This window comes from Furipterus horrens, unplaced genomic scaffold, assembly GCF_987537825.1.
Source record: "Furipterus horrens unplaced genomic scaffold, mFurHor1.1.pri manual_scaffold_17, whole genome shotgun sequence".
Lineage (NCBI taxonomy): Eukaryota > Metazoa > Chordata > Mammalia > Chiroptera > Furipteridae > Furipterus > Furipterus horrens.
In genome coordinates, this window is record NW_028327187.1 from 15,235,322 (window position 1) to 15,247,921 (window position 12,600).

A 12,600-nucleotide genomic window follows, 5' to 3' on the forward strand; every position below is an offset into this window, starting at 1 on the left:
CAGTTTCAGGTGTATAGCACAGTGGTTAGACAATGATATACTTACAAAGTGCTCCCCGGTATTTCCAATACACGTCTTGCACCATACGTAGTTATTACAATATTATTGGCTGTATTCCTTATGCTGTACTTTACATCCTCATGACTATTTCATAACTACTAATTCATAGTTCTTAATCTCTTTACCTTTTTTTCACCCAACACCTCAACCTATCTCCCTTCTGGCAATCATCAGTCTGTTTTCTGTGTCTATGAGTCTTGTTTTGTTTTGTTTTGTTCTTTAGATTTCACATAAAAGTAAAATTATATACCATTGGCGTTTCGCTAGAGAATACATTGAATCCATAGATCACTTTAGTAGTATGGACATTTTAACAGTATTAAGCCTACCAATCCCTGAACACAAGATGGCTTGCCATTTGTTTGTGTCTTTTAAAATTTCTTTCATCAATGTTTTCAGTATACATATTTTTTTATCTCTTTAGTTAAGTTTATTCTTAAATATTTTATTCCTAAGTATTTTTGATGCTATTGTAAATAGGATTGTTTTTCTTATTTTCTTTTTGAGATCATTCATTATTAGTGTATGGAAGTGCTATAGGTTTTTGTATGTTGGTTTTGTATCCTGAAACATCACTGAATGCATTAGTTCTAACAGTTTTATGGTGGAGTCTTCAGGGTTTTTTTTATATATAAAATAATGTCATCTGCAAACAAAAAAATTTTTCCTTCTTCCTTTCTTGTTTGGATACCTTTTATGTCTTTTTATTGCCCAACTGCTCTGGCAAAACTTCCAGTACTATGTTGAATAGAAGTGGCATTGGCAAGAGTGAGCATTCTTGCCTTGTTCCTGATCTTAAAAGGAAAAATGTTCTGCTTTTCACTGTTAAGTATAATATTAGCTGGGGCTTATCGTATATGGCATTATTATGTTGAGGTAATTTCCTTCTATTCCTAGTATATTGAGAGTTTTTGTCATGAAACGGTGTTGAATTCATTCAAGAATTTTCTACATCTATTAAGATAATCATGTGACTTTTATTTTTCATTCTGTTAATGTGGTGTATCACATTAATTGATTTTCATATGTTAAACCATCTTTGCATCCCTGAAATAAATTCCACTTGGTCATGATCCCTTTAATGTGTTGTTTAATTTTGTCTGTTAGTATGATAGCATTTTAAACAAAAGATTTATTTAATTAAAATTAAATGTTTAAAAAAGATGACAATGAAACTGAAGTCTCTCTTATCTCTGACTTACAGAGTCTCTGAGGGTAAGGAATACAAGGGATAAGAAAGTTGAAAGAAGACTCAAACAGATAGACATGGATTGTTCTTACTCATCTGTTAATTAGCTCCTTGAATTCAGTGGGTCCCTTAGCCTCTCTCAGTCTTAGTTTCCCAATCTGTTGAATGATGAGGGTATTAGGTATTTTATTAAATTTTTACAATAGAAAACTAGCTGCTTTTGTAACTATTACTTAATGTAAAGTAATTCATGCAACAGATAAAGACAAGACAAAACAAACAAACAAAAACAAAGGGATACATATGACCCACAGCAAGTTCTCCTTCTATCTGAAGCCTCAGCTCTCCTACCCTCGCAAAGTCAACTGCAGCTGTTTCTTTTTTTAAATATATTTTAGAGATTAAGCTATTGCAGTTGTCCCAATTTTTCCCTTTTGCCCCCCTGCACCTGGTATCCCCATTTCCTCCAGCAATCTCCCTACTTAATTCATATCCATGGGTCATGCATATAAGTTCTTTGGCTACTCTATTACCTATACTCTTCGTAACATCCCCCTGTCTATTTGGTACCTATCAATTTGTGCTTCTTAATCTCTAGACATTTACCCGAATTTTTCCCCTTTCCCCCTCCCAACTGATGACTCTCCATATTATCTCCATATTTATGATTTGTTCCTGTTCCGCTTCTTTATTTAGTTTGTTATTTGAATTCAGTTATTGATAGCTGTGAGTTTTTTGTCATTCTAATGTTCATAGTTTTGATCTTATTCTTTTTCTTAAATAAATCCCTTTAACATTTTATATAATAAGGGCTTAGTAATGATGAATTCCTTTAGCTTTACCTTGTCAGGGAAGCTCTGTATCTGCCCTTCCATTCTAAATGATAGCTTTGCTGGATAGAGTAATTTGGTTGTAAGTCCTTGCTTTTCATCACATTGAATATTTCTTGCCAACCCCTTCTTGCCTGCAAAGTTTCTTTTGAGAAATCAGCTGATAGCCTTATAGGCACCCCTTTGTAGGTAACTTTCTTCTTTTCCTTTGCTGCTTTTAAGATTCTCTCTTTATCTTGAACCTTTGGCATTTTAATTATGATGTGTCTTGGTGTGATCCTCTTTGGGTCCACCTTGTTTGAGACTCTTTGTGCTTCCTGGATTCGTGTGTTTGTTTCCTTCACCTAATTAGGGAAGTTTTCTTTCATTATTTTTTCAAGCACATTTTCAATTTCTTGTTCTTCCACTTCTCCTTCTAGCAACCCTATGATTCAGATGTTGGTATGTTTAAAGATGTCCCAGAGACTCCTAAGCCTACCCTTTAAAAAAAATTCTTTTTCTTCCTGCAATTCTGATTGATGCCTTTCCCTTCTTCATGTCCAAATAAGTCATTGATTTTATTCTCAACTTCATCATCTCCACTGTTGGTTCCCTGTAAATTTTTCTTTATTTTACTTAATGCAACCTTCATTTCTACCTGGGTCTTTTTTTACGGAGTTGAAGTACCCAGTGAGTTTCTGGAGCATCCTGATTACCAGTAGTTTGAACTGTGCATCTCATAGGTTGCTTATCTCCATTTCATTTAGTTCTTTTTCTGGAGTTTTGGTCTGTTCTTTCATTTGGGTCATATTTCTTTGTCTCCTCATTTTAGCAACCTCCCTGTGTTTCTGTGTATTAGGTAGAGCTGCTTTGACTCCCTGCTTTAGCACACCTGTTAAGTTGTATGGGGCGGAGCCTTAGGTAATCACCAGTGCAGGGCAACCCGTGTCACAGCTCTGTTGTTCTGTGTGGGGAGGGCTCACAGAGGGGACAATGCCGCTGCCTGGCCTCTGGAGTTTTGCCCGGGAGGAAGCTCGCTCCCCACTTGCACTTCACTTTCTCCATAAATGCCTCTGGTGCCCTTCCAGCTGTTGCCCTGATACCAGGGCAGGGGGGTGTCTGTGTGACTCCTAAGTCTGTTCCAGGTCCTTTAAGAGGATGCAGTTTCTTCTGCTGCCCCAAATCCCCAATGGTTTTTATAGTCAGAAGTTATGGGGACTTATCCTCCTGAGGCTGGGAACCTGGGCTGGGTGGTCTGGACTGGGGCTGGTATCTCTCACTCCCAAGGTATCCCTCCCATTTTTTACCTACCACACATGGATGTGGGACTGCCAATTCAGGTCTCTGCCCCTTGTACCTGTCTGGATGAGTGTGGCTTCTCTAAATCCTTGGTTATTGGACTTTCACATATCTTGATTTTGTGACAATTAGGGGTGATATTTGTTCTGTAGTGTAGTTGTATTTTTATCTACAGTTGTGTGTAGAGGTAAGGCATGTTTACCTACACCTCCATTTTGACTGGAAGTCTGCAGCTAACAGTTTCTTGGGTATCTGTCCAGTATTTTAAAAATCATATCCAGGCATATGTACATATTTTTGTTTATGTTTTCTTTTTCAAATGGAAGAATACAGAAGACTCTATATAGGAAGAAGCAGAAAAACATAGTGGGTTAATATAGTGCAGTCTTGGAAGCCAGGTTCTGTCACATACCAGCTGTTTGAACTTGCCCATTGATCTGTGTATCTCCAATTCCTCCTCTCTCATACTGGGATAATAATAGAGATTACCTCCTAAAGTTTGATGTAAAGACTAAGTATATTAACAAAATGTCAGCACCAGTCACTCAGTAAGTGATCACGAAATGCAAGTTAGTCTACACTTTCTTGATTTCTTTGCATGTAAAGTATATAGAAGATCTAGCCCCATGAGCAATTTCTGTATCTACTGCAATTTTTAGTGGCCATATATTATTGCTTTGAACCAAATTTATATAACCAGCCCCCTTCTGCTGAACACTGAGGTTGTTTTCAGGTTTTTACTGTTAAAAACATTACTGCAAGGAATATTCTTGTTCATAATACATTGGGACACACATGTGAACATATTGTTAGAATAATTTTTGAGAAGAGGAATTGCTGGGTTAAAGGGGATATGTACCTAAAATGTAGATCTGTAATGGTTAATTGACTTCCAAATAAGTTATATCAATTTATTCTACCATCTACATTGTATAAAAGTGCCAGTTTCCCCACACCCACAAAAGTCTCTTAACTATTAATTCTATTAATTTTGTTTTATATAATTACCATTCCAAAATGTTAAAAATAATATCTCATTCTATTTTTTGCATGTCCTTAATTATGATTAAAGCTAAGCATCTTTTCCTATGTTTATAAGCTATTTATATTTCCTTTTATATTAACTGTCTGTTCGTGTTCTTGAAAATTGAGTGGTTTTTAAAATTAGTTATCATTAAAAATTACCTTAAATCAATCCCATTGTTTGGAGACTATATTATAGAGTTTTCACTCCAAACTAAAAAACAAAACAAAAAGAATCAACTGTCCCAGATTGCCATTTTATTGAAGAGGAAATCAAGTCCCCAAGGATTTAAATGATAAACACGTTAGTGCTAGGTAAAGAGAGCTGGAATTTTAACACCTTCTTGTTCATTTTTTTAATGGAAACAACTGCACTGCTTTTTAAACAATAGCATTTTCCATTTTTTGCTTTGCTAATATATAGATACAGTCACAGTCATCTCCCTCCCACTCTTTACTTCATCATAGAGCAGTCATAGACTTTAGTATGTGGAATGTCCTGTTAACTTGGCTTTCCTATAAAAACGTAGTGTTAATGAATAAGTAATCCTGCTGGAGTCACCACTAAATATTTCCAAGGAAAGTCTTTTCACAGAACACACTGGTTCCTATAACAGCATCTTCACACACACCCCACCTTTGTCTCACAAGGTTTATTTTGTTCTAGTGTTCCTTCATCTATCTTGTCTTCTTGGGAGATTAATATGCTCACATTGTATTATATTAGGTTGTGATCCGAAGATAACATATTAGGAAATAATAGGGCCAATATAATTGTTTTTATTAAAGTGAAATTTATGAGGATGTTAATTTGAGACTGATATGCATCTCTGTAGGTCACAAAAATCTGGAGGAAGAATACTGAAGAAAGGAAATTTGCATATGGGTTGTGGTGCATAGTGGTGAGAGCAAGATAGAATGTCCTGCTTTCTTTATTAAAACTAAGCACTGCATGTTCTTATGTGAATGGAATGAATACTGCTATTAATTGAGTGCTTACCCTGTTCCAGGCACAATGCAAATATTTTTAAATGCATTATCTCAATTCTCACCATACTTTGTAAGGTGAGTATTTTTTGTACATAAGAAAAAAAAAAAAAAGATGTTCAGGGAGCCTAAGTTGTGCCCAAGGGCAAATAATTGGTAGTTGGTAGAGCCAAGATTCAAACCCAAGACTTCAGTATGGGGATTGCCAGGGTGAGGAAGGAGCTAGGGGTAGGTAGTGGAAGGTATAGGAGGGATAAATGGTGATGAAATAATACTGGACTTGAGGTGATGAAAACACAATACAATGTACAGATGATGTGAAATTGTGTACCTGAAACCCGTATAATTTTCTTAACCAGTGTAACCCTCAATAAATTCAATAATAAGGGAAAGCAAACAAATAAAATACACAAAACAAACAAAAAACAGGACTTCTAACAGTGAATTTCACATGCATTTCACTAGATTGTCTGTAGACATAATGCATATAGTCTGAACTAAGAGACAGAAGAAACTGCACCGATACATGTGTGATCAATTAGAGATGTCAGAAATGAAATTATTAGCTCCCCAATTTTAGGGAGTTCTTGCTAGAATATTGGAGAGAACATTCACATATTAAATGAATAATGCCCTAGATAACTGTTTTACAAAAATTTTCTATAGAACACTGATTCTTTGGGCTAATGGGTAATTTTAAAAAAGATGGTTCTATGCACAAATAATTTTTGAAAATGTTGATTCTATTAAAGTTGGATGAGCTTACTTACTGCACTACTTCTCAGAGTGTTTACTGGCCCAATGTGTGTTTAACACTCAGAGACATCTGGTAGTGTTCTTTGTTTTCCAATCTAATTTAATTTTCAATTTCCTTTTTAAAGGTCTCATGTGCCATGAAACATACTTTGAGAAACCTTGACTAATTGGAATCTCAAGTCCCTTCTAACTCTGAGTATTTATGATTTTATGATTCTATTATTGCCCAAGAAGACCCAAAAGAGGCTGCTATGTGTATCCATCTTTATCCTATGTTCTAGGCTTAATTAATCCGTAAGTGTTTTAATGTGTAAATTGTTAATTTAGCTCAAGGTGATGTTTGCTGTCAAAATTTTTGGCAGGAAGCATTAATTGGAGGGTTGAACTGGACTGTAGGATCCCAAATTTAGTTGACCATCACATTCTATTTAGGTACTTGTTATAAATGCAAATTTCTGGGCTCAACACTTGGGAATTCTGATTCTATATTTTGGGAGGGGCTCTAGAAACAGTTTTTAACAAGTGCTTCAGATTTTTTGAAGTATATGTTAGGTCTACATGTGAACATTTGGAAAGAGCATAAGGTATAGAGTCAAGAAAGCCTGTGGGAATGCTACACAGTTCTCAAACTCGTACTTGTGCTAGATCTGAGAGTTATACCCAAGACTCTGAAAACTAGAGAAGTGGGGCTCATAAATGTGTCCTTATGAAGAACTCTACAAATGAATCTGATATTACAAAGATGCATACTTAAGGACCACTGGTTTAAATGACTTCTTTTTCTTTCTAGCCATGAAATCCTTTGATTTTATGAGTGTGGCCTGACTTTCCAAAATGTTCTTACTACATGAAGAGAACTATGGTGTCCAGGATGAGACCAGTTACAGACTCAACTGAGTGTTATGTTATGAGACTAGAATTGGGTGGAACACTGGGCTCAGATATGACCATCACTCTAAAAGGTAGCAGAGACAAATCAGAACAAGGTCAGAGGGAAGTACTTAGATGACGAGAGTATTCAAACACATACAATATGAAGAATGGTTGAGGGAACTGAGAATGTTTAGCTTGGAGAGAAGAATTGTATGCAGGTAGGAATATTATTTTAAAATATTCAAAAGGTTATTCTGTGGAGGACATAGTAAGACTATTGTTTAGGATACTAGAAGAAGGAAGATGTTTATAATAGAGAAGAAAATACTATGCTTGAGCACCTATTACACCAGGGATTGTTTTAGACAAAATAGATATTGTCGACCCATTTTGAAGATGAAGGAATAGGACAAGAAAGGGTAATTTTTTCCATGAGCATATGGATACTGTAGTAGTGGTTAAGACCACAAATATTCCATTTCTCCTTCTTCGAGACACAGGGTAGGATTGTACTTCTCAACCTTATTTGAAGCTAAGGATGGGCATGTGCTCTCTGGGTGAAAAAAATTTAAAGTCTCTATGTGATTCACCATATTCCCCTCTCTCTGTAGTGGTGTAAGAAAAACATATGCCACACTGGGGCAGAGGTCCCCTCACAATATGGATTGGATGTATGACATAAGTGAGACATAAAACTTTCTCTTTCTCACTGACTGTGAAGACCTAAGAGAGGACTGATACACACACACACACACACACACACACACATTCTTCTTACTCCATGTTCTTGTTTTAAGCTGTGTGTTTTTTCCTATAAGTTTTTATTTGTTATAGAGGCTTTCGAGTTATTTGTTTCTGTAGCATAACTCACCTCACCTTGGCTGATACAGCTATAAGTAGAAGAGTCAGAGTTGAACCTAGTCTATTCTGCTTCCAAATTCTGTACTCTTTTCATGGTAATACAAGGCTTCCCAGATGACCAGTATAAGTTCTATAGTAAAGAAAGAAAGTATTTCATTATCTCATTAGTTCATTCAGGCAAGTATTTGTTAATCACTTTTGGGAGCTCTTATAGATAAGATTGATAAGTTAAATAGCAGAATTTTCTCTTCCAACTTGAGTATCCTATGATTTCCTGATTTTGTAACAAGCTAAAAAACCCAAGTGCAAAATCAGAATGTGTGTATATTCTTTATTTTCCTCTTTTCCAGGCCTAAGGCATATGTACTGTATAGGGATCTTTCTCTTCTCCAGCTCCATTGGTCTTCATTAAAAAAAAAAAATCTCCTTTTTTACCTAACAGCTATGAAGTTTGGCACAAAGTCACAATGACCTAACTATTACCTTTTATTCCTAATGACTTTCTTGAAAAAAATAAAATATTTGCATTTCTGCTCATTCTTTTCTAGACCATAATACATTCTTAGCTCTATTTATAGTTTGGAGGGAGGTTGTACCTTCCTGCAAGTTCTCCAAGGTTAGTGCTATACCAAACTATGATTTCTCCATTTTATGTCAAAATGGAGATATGGAATAATTTTTGACTTGAGATTTTATCATCACTATAATCACATTGTGCCATGATTGAAGCAGATACCATCTTTTTAAAAAATTGTTTTTCAACTACTGATGTCCCATTTTTCCCCCATTGCTCCCCCCAAACCACCCACTCCTTCTCCCACAGTCATTTCCCACCCCGTTGTCTATGTCCATGGGTCATTTATACATGTTCTTTGACTAGACCCTTACCCTAGTTATCCAAATTCACTCCCTCCCCCTTCCACACTGATAACTGTTATTTTGTTCCTTGTTCAATTTTGTTCATTAGTTTGTGTTGTTCATTAGTCTCCTGTATCATACGGTTTTTTTCTTTTATTGCCTGGCTTATTTCGCTAAGCATAATTCTCTCTAGTTCCATCCAGGTTGTTGCAAATGGCAGGAGTCCCTTCTTTCTTTCTGCTACATAGTATTCCATTGTGTAAATGTACCACAGTTTTAAAATCTATTCATCTACAGATGGGCACTTAAGCAGTTTCCAGCACTTGGCTATTTAAAACAGCGCTGCTATGAACATAGGGGTGCATAAGTTCTTTTGAATTGGAGTTTCAGGGTTCTTCGAGTATAATCCCAGCAGTGGAATCGCTAGTTTAAAAGGCAGTTCCATTTTTAGTTTTTTGAGGAAATTCCATACTGTTTTCCATAGTGGCTGCACCAGCCTGCATTCCCACCAACAGTGCACTAGAGTTCCCATTTCTCAACATCCTCGTCAGCACTTGTTGTTTGTTGATTTGTTGATGATGGCCATTCTGGCAGGTGTAAAGTGATATCTCATTGTGGTTTTAATTTACACCTCTCTGATGGCTAGTGATGTTGAGCATTCTTTCATGTGCCTATGGACCCTCTGTGTATCCTCCTTGGAGAAGTGTTTGTTCAGGTCATTTGCTCATTTTTTAATTGGGTTGTCTGACTTCTTGGTGTTGAGATGTGTAAGTTCTTTATATATTTTGGAGGTTCAATCCCTTCTCTGAGGTATCATTGGCAAATATGTTTTCCCATATTGTTGGTTCCCTTTACATCTTGCTGAAGTTTTCTTTTGCTGAGCAGAAACTCTTTAGTTTGATGTAGTCCCATTTGTTTATTTTTTCCTTTATTTCCTTTGCTTTAGGAGATGTATTAGTGAAAATATCGATACGTGGGATATCTAAAATTTTCCTACCTATGGTTTACTCTAGGACTTTTATGGTGTCATGGCTTGCATTTAAGTCTTTCACCCATCTTAAATTTATTCTAGTGTGTGGTGTAAGTTGGTGGTCTAGTTTCATTTTTTTTGCACGTCCCTGTCCAGTTCTCCCAGCACTATTTGTTGAAGAGGCTCTTCTCACTCCATTTTATGTTCCTTCCCCCTTTGTCAAATATTAGTTGACCATATAGTCCTGGGTTTATTTCTGGACTCTCTATTCTGTTCCATTGATCTATATGTCTGTTCTTATGCCTATACCAGACTCTTGATCATAGTGGCTTTGTAGTATAGTTTGAAGTCGGGTATTGTGATTCCTCTTACTGTGTTCTTCTGTCTTAAGATTGCTTTCGCTATTCGGGGTCTTTTTTGGTTCCATATAAATTTTTGAAGTATTTGTTCTAAGCCTGTGTAATATGTCACTGGTATTTTAATAAGAATTGCATTGAATCTGTAATTAATTTGCATAGTATAAACATTTTAATGATGTTGATTCTTCACATCCATGAACATGGTATTTGCTTCCATCTATTGGTACCTTCCTTAATCTTTCTTTTGTGTATGTAGTTTTCTGCATACAGGTCCTTTATCTCTTTGGTTAAGTTTATTCCTAGGTACTTTATTTTTCTTTTTGCTATATATAGTAAATGGGATTTCTTTCTAGTTTCTACCTCTCATATTTTATTGTTGGTGTACAGAAATGCCTTCGATTTCTGATTATTGACTTTGCACCCTACTATTATGCCAAATTCACTTATTATGCCAAGTATTTTTTTGTGGAGTCTATAGGGTTTTCTATGTACACTATCATGTCATCTGCAAATGACAGTTTTTTACTTCCTCTTTTCCAATTTGGATGCCTTTTATTTCTTTTTTTTCTGATTGCTGTATCTAGAACTTCCAACACTATGTTGAATATGAGTGAAGAGCATAGAAATCCTTGTTTTGTCCTGATCTCGGGGGAAATGCTTTCAGTTTTTGTCCATTGAGTATGATGTTGGCTTCAGGTATCTCATATATGGCCTTTATTATGTTGAGGTATGCTCCCTCAATCTCATTTTGCTGAGTGTTTTCATCATAAATGGGTATCATGCTTTTCAAATGCTTTTCCAACATCTATTGATATGGTCATGTGATTTTTGTCTTTCATTTTGTTTATGTGGTGTATTACATTTATTGATTTGCAAATATTAAACCATCATGCCCTCTGGGATGAATCACACCTGATCGTGATGTATGATCTTTTTAATGTGTTGCTGGATCTGGTTATCCAATACTTTGTTGAGGATATTAGCATCTATGTTCATCAACAATATTGGCTTGTAGTTTTCTTTCTTTGTTGTGTTTTGATCTGGTTTTGGAATTAGGGCAACACTGGCTTCATAGAAAGAGTTTGGGAGTTTTCCCACTTCTTGATTTTTATGGAATAATTTGAGAAGGCTAGGCATTAGTTCTTCCCTAAATGTTTTGTAAAATTTGCCTATGAAACCATCCGGTCCATGGCTTTTGTGCGCTGGAAGTTTTTTGATTACTGTTTCAATTTTACTCTTTGTTATCGGTCTGTTCAGGCCTTGTACTTCTAGATTCAGTTTTGGAAGATTGTATGTTTTTAGAAATTTGTTAATTTCATTTATGTTGTCAAGATTCTTGCCATACGGTTGTTTGTAGTAATTTCTTTGTTTAAATTAATTTTTTAACAATGTTACTTTATTTTATTTTTATTTTATTTATCTGTTTTTAGAGAGAGGGGAAAAGAGAAAAAAAGGGAGAGAAACATCAGTGTGCGGTTGCCTCTCACATGCCCCCAACTGGGGATCTGGCATGCAACCTAGTCATGTGCCCTGACTGGGAATCAAACCAGCGACACTTGGTTCACAGGCCGACGCTCAATCCACTGAGACACAGCAGCCAGGTAATTTCTTACAATATTTTTTAATTCTGTGACATCAGTTGTGATTTCTTCTCTTTTGTTTCTGATTTTGTTTATTTGGGTCCTCTCTCTTATTTTCTTGATGAGCCTGGCTAAAGGCTTTTCTATTTTGTTTATCTTTTCAAAGAACCAGCTCCTACTTTTGTTGATATTTTGAATTGTTTGTTTAGTCTGTATCCCAGTTAATTCTGCTCTGATCTTGATGATTTCCTTCATTCTACTCACCCTGGGCTTTGTTTGTTGTTGTTCCTCTAGTTCTTATAGCTCTAGGGTTAGATTTTTTATTTGAGATTCTTCTATCTTTGTCAGGTAAGCCTGTATTGCTGTGACTTTCCTCTCATAGATGCTTTTGTTGCGTCCCATAGGTTTTGAGCAGTTGTGTGTTCATTATCATTAGTTTCCAGAAATTTCTTGATTTCTTCTTTCATGTCATTGTTAACCCACTTATTATTTAATATCATGTTATTCATTCTCCATGAGTTTGAATGTCTTTTTTTTTTTTTTTTTTTCTTGAGGTTGATTTCTAGTTTCAAGACATTGTGGTCTGAGAAGATGCTTGATATAATTTCAATTTTATTGCATTTGTTGAGACTTGTTTTGTGCCCTACCATGTGGTCTATCTTTGAAAATGTCTCATGTGCATTCGAAAAGAATGTATATTTTGCTTTTTTGGGGTGAAAATTTCTATATATATGAACTAAGTCCATTTGATCTAGAGTGCTGTTCAATGCTTCAATATCCTTGGTGGATTTTTTGCTTAAAAGATCTGTCCGTTGTTGATAATGGGGTGTTAAAATCCCTACTATGAGTGTGTTGCTGTTGATATCCATCTTGTAGTCTTCTAACATTTTTGTTATGTATTTTGGTGCTCCTATGTTGGGTGCATATATGTTATATCTTCTTGATGAATTGTTCCCTTAAGTACTATGAAATGTCC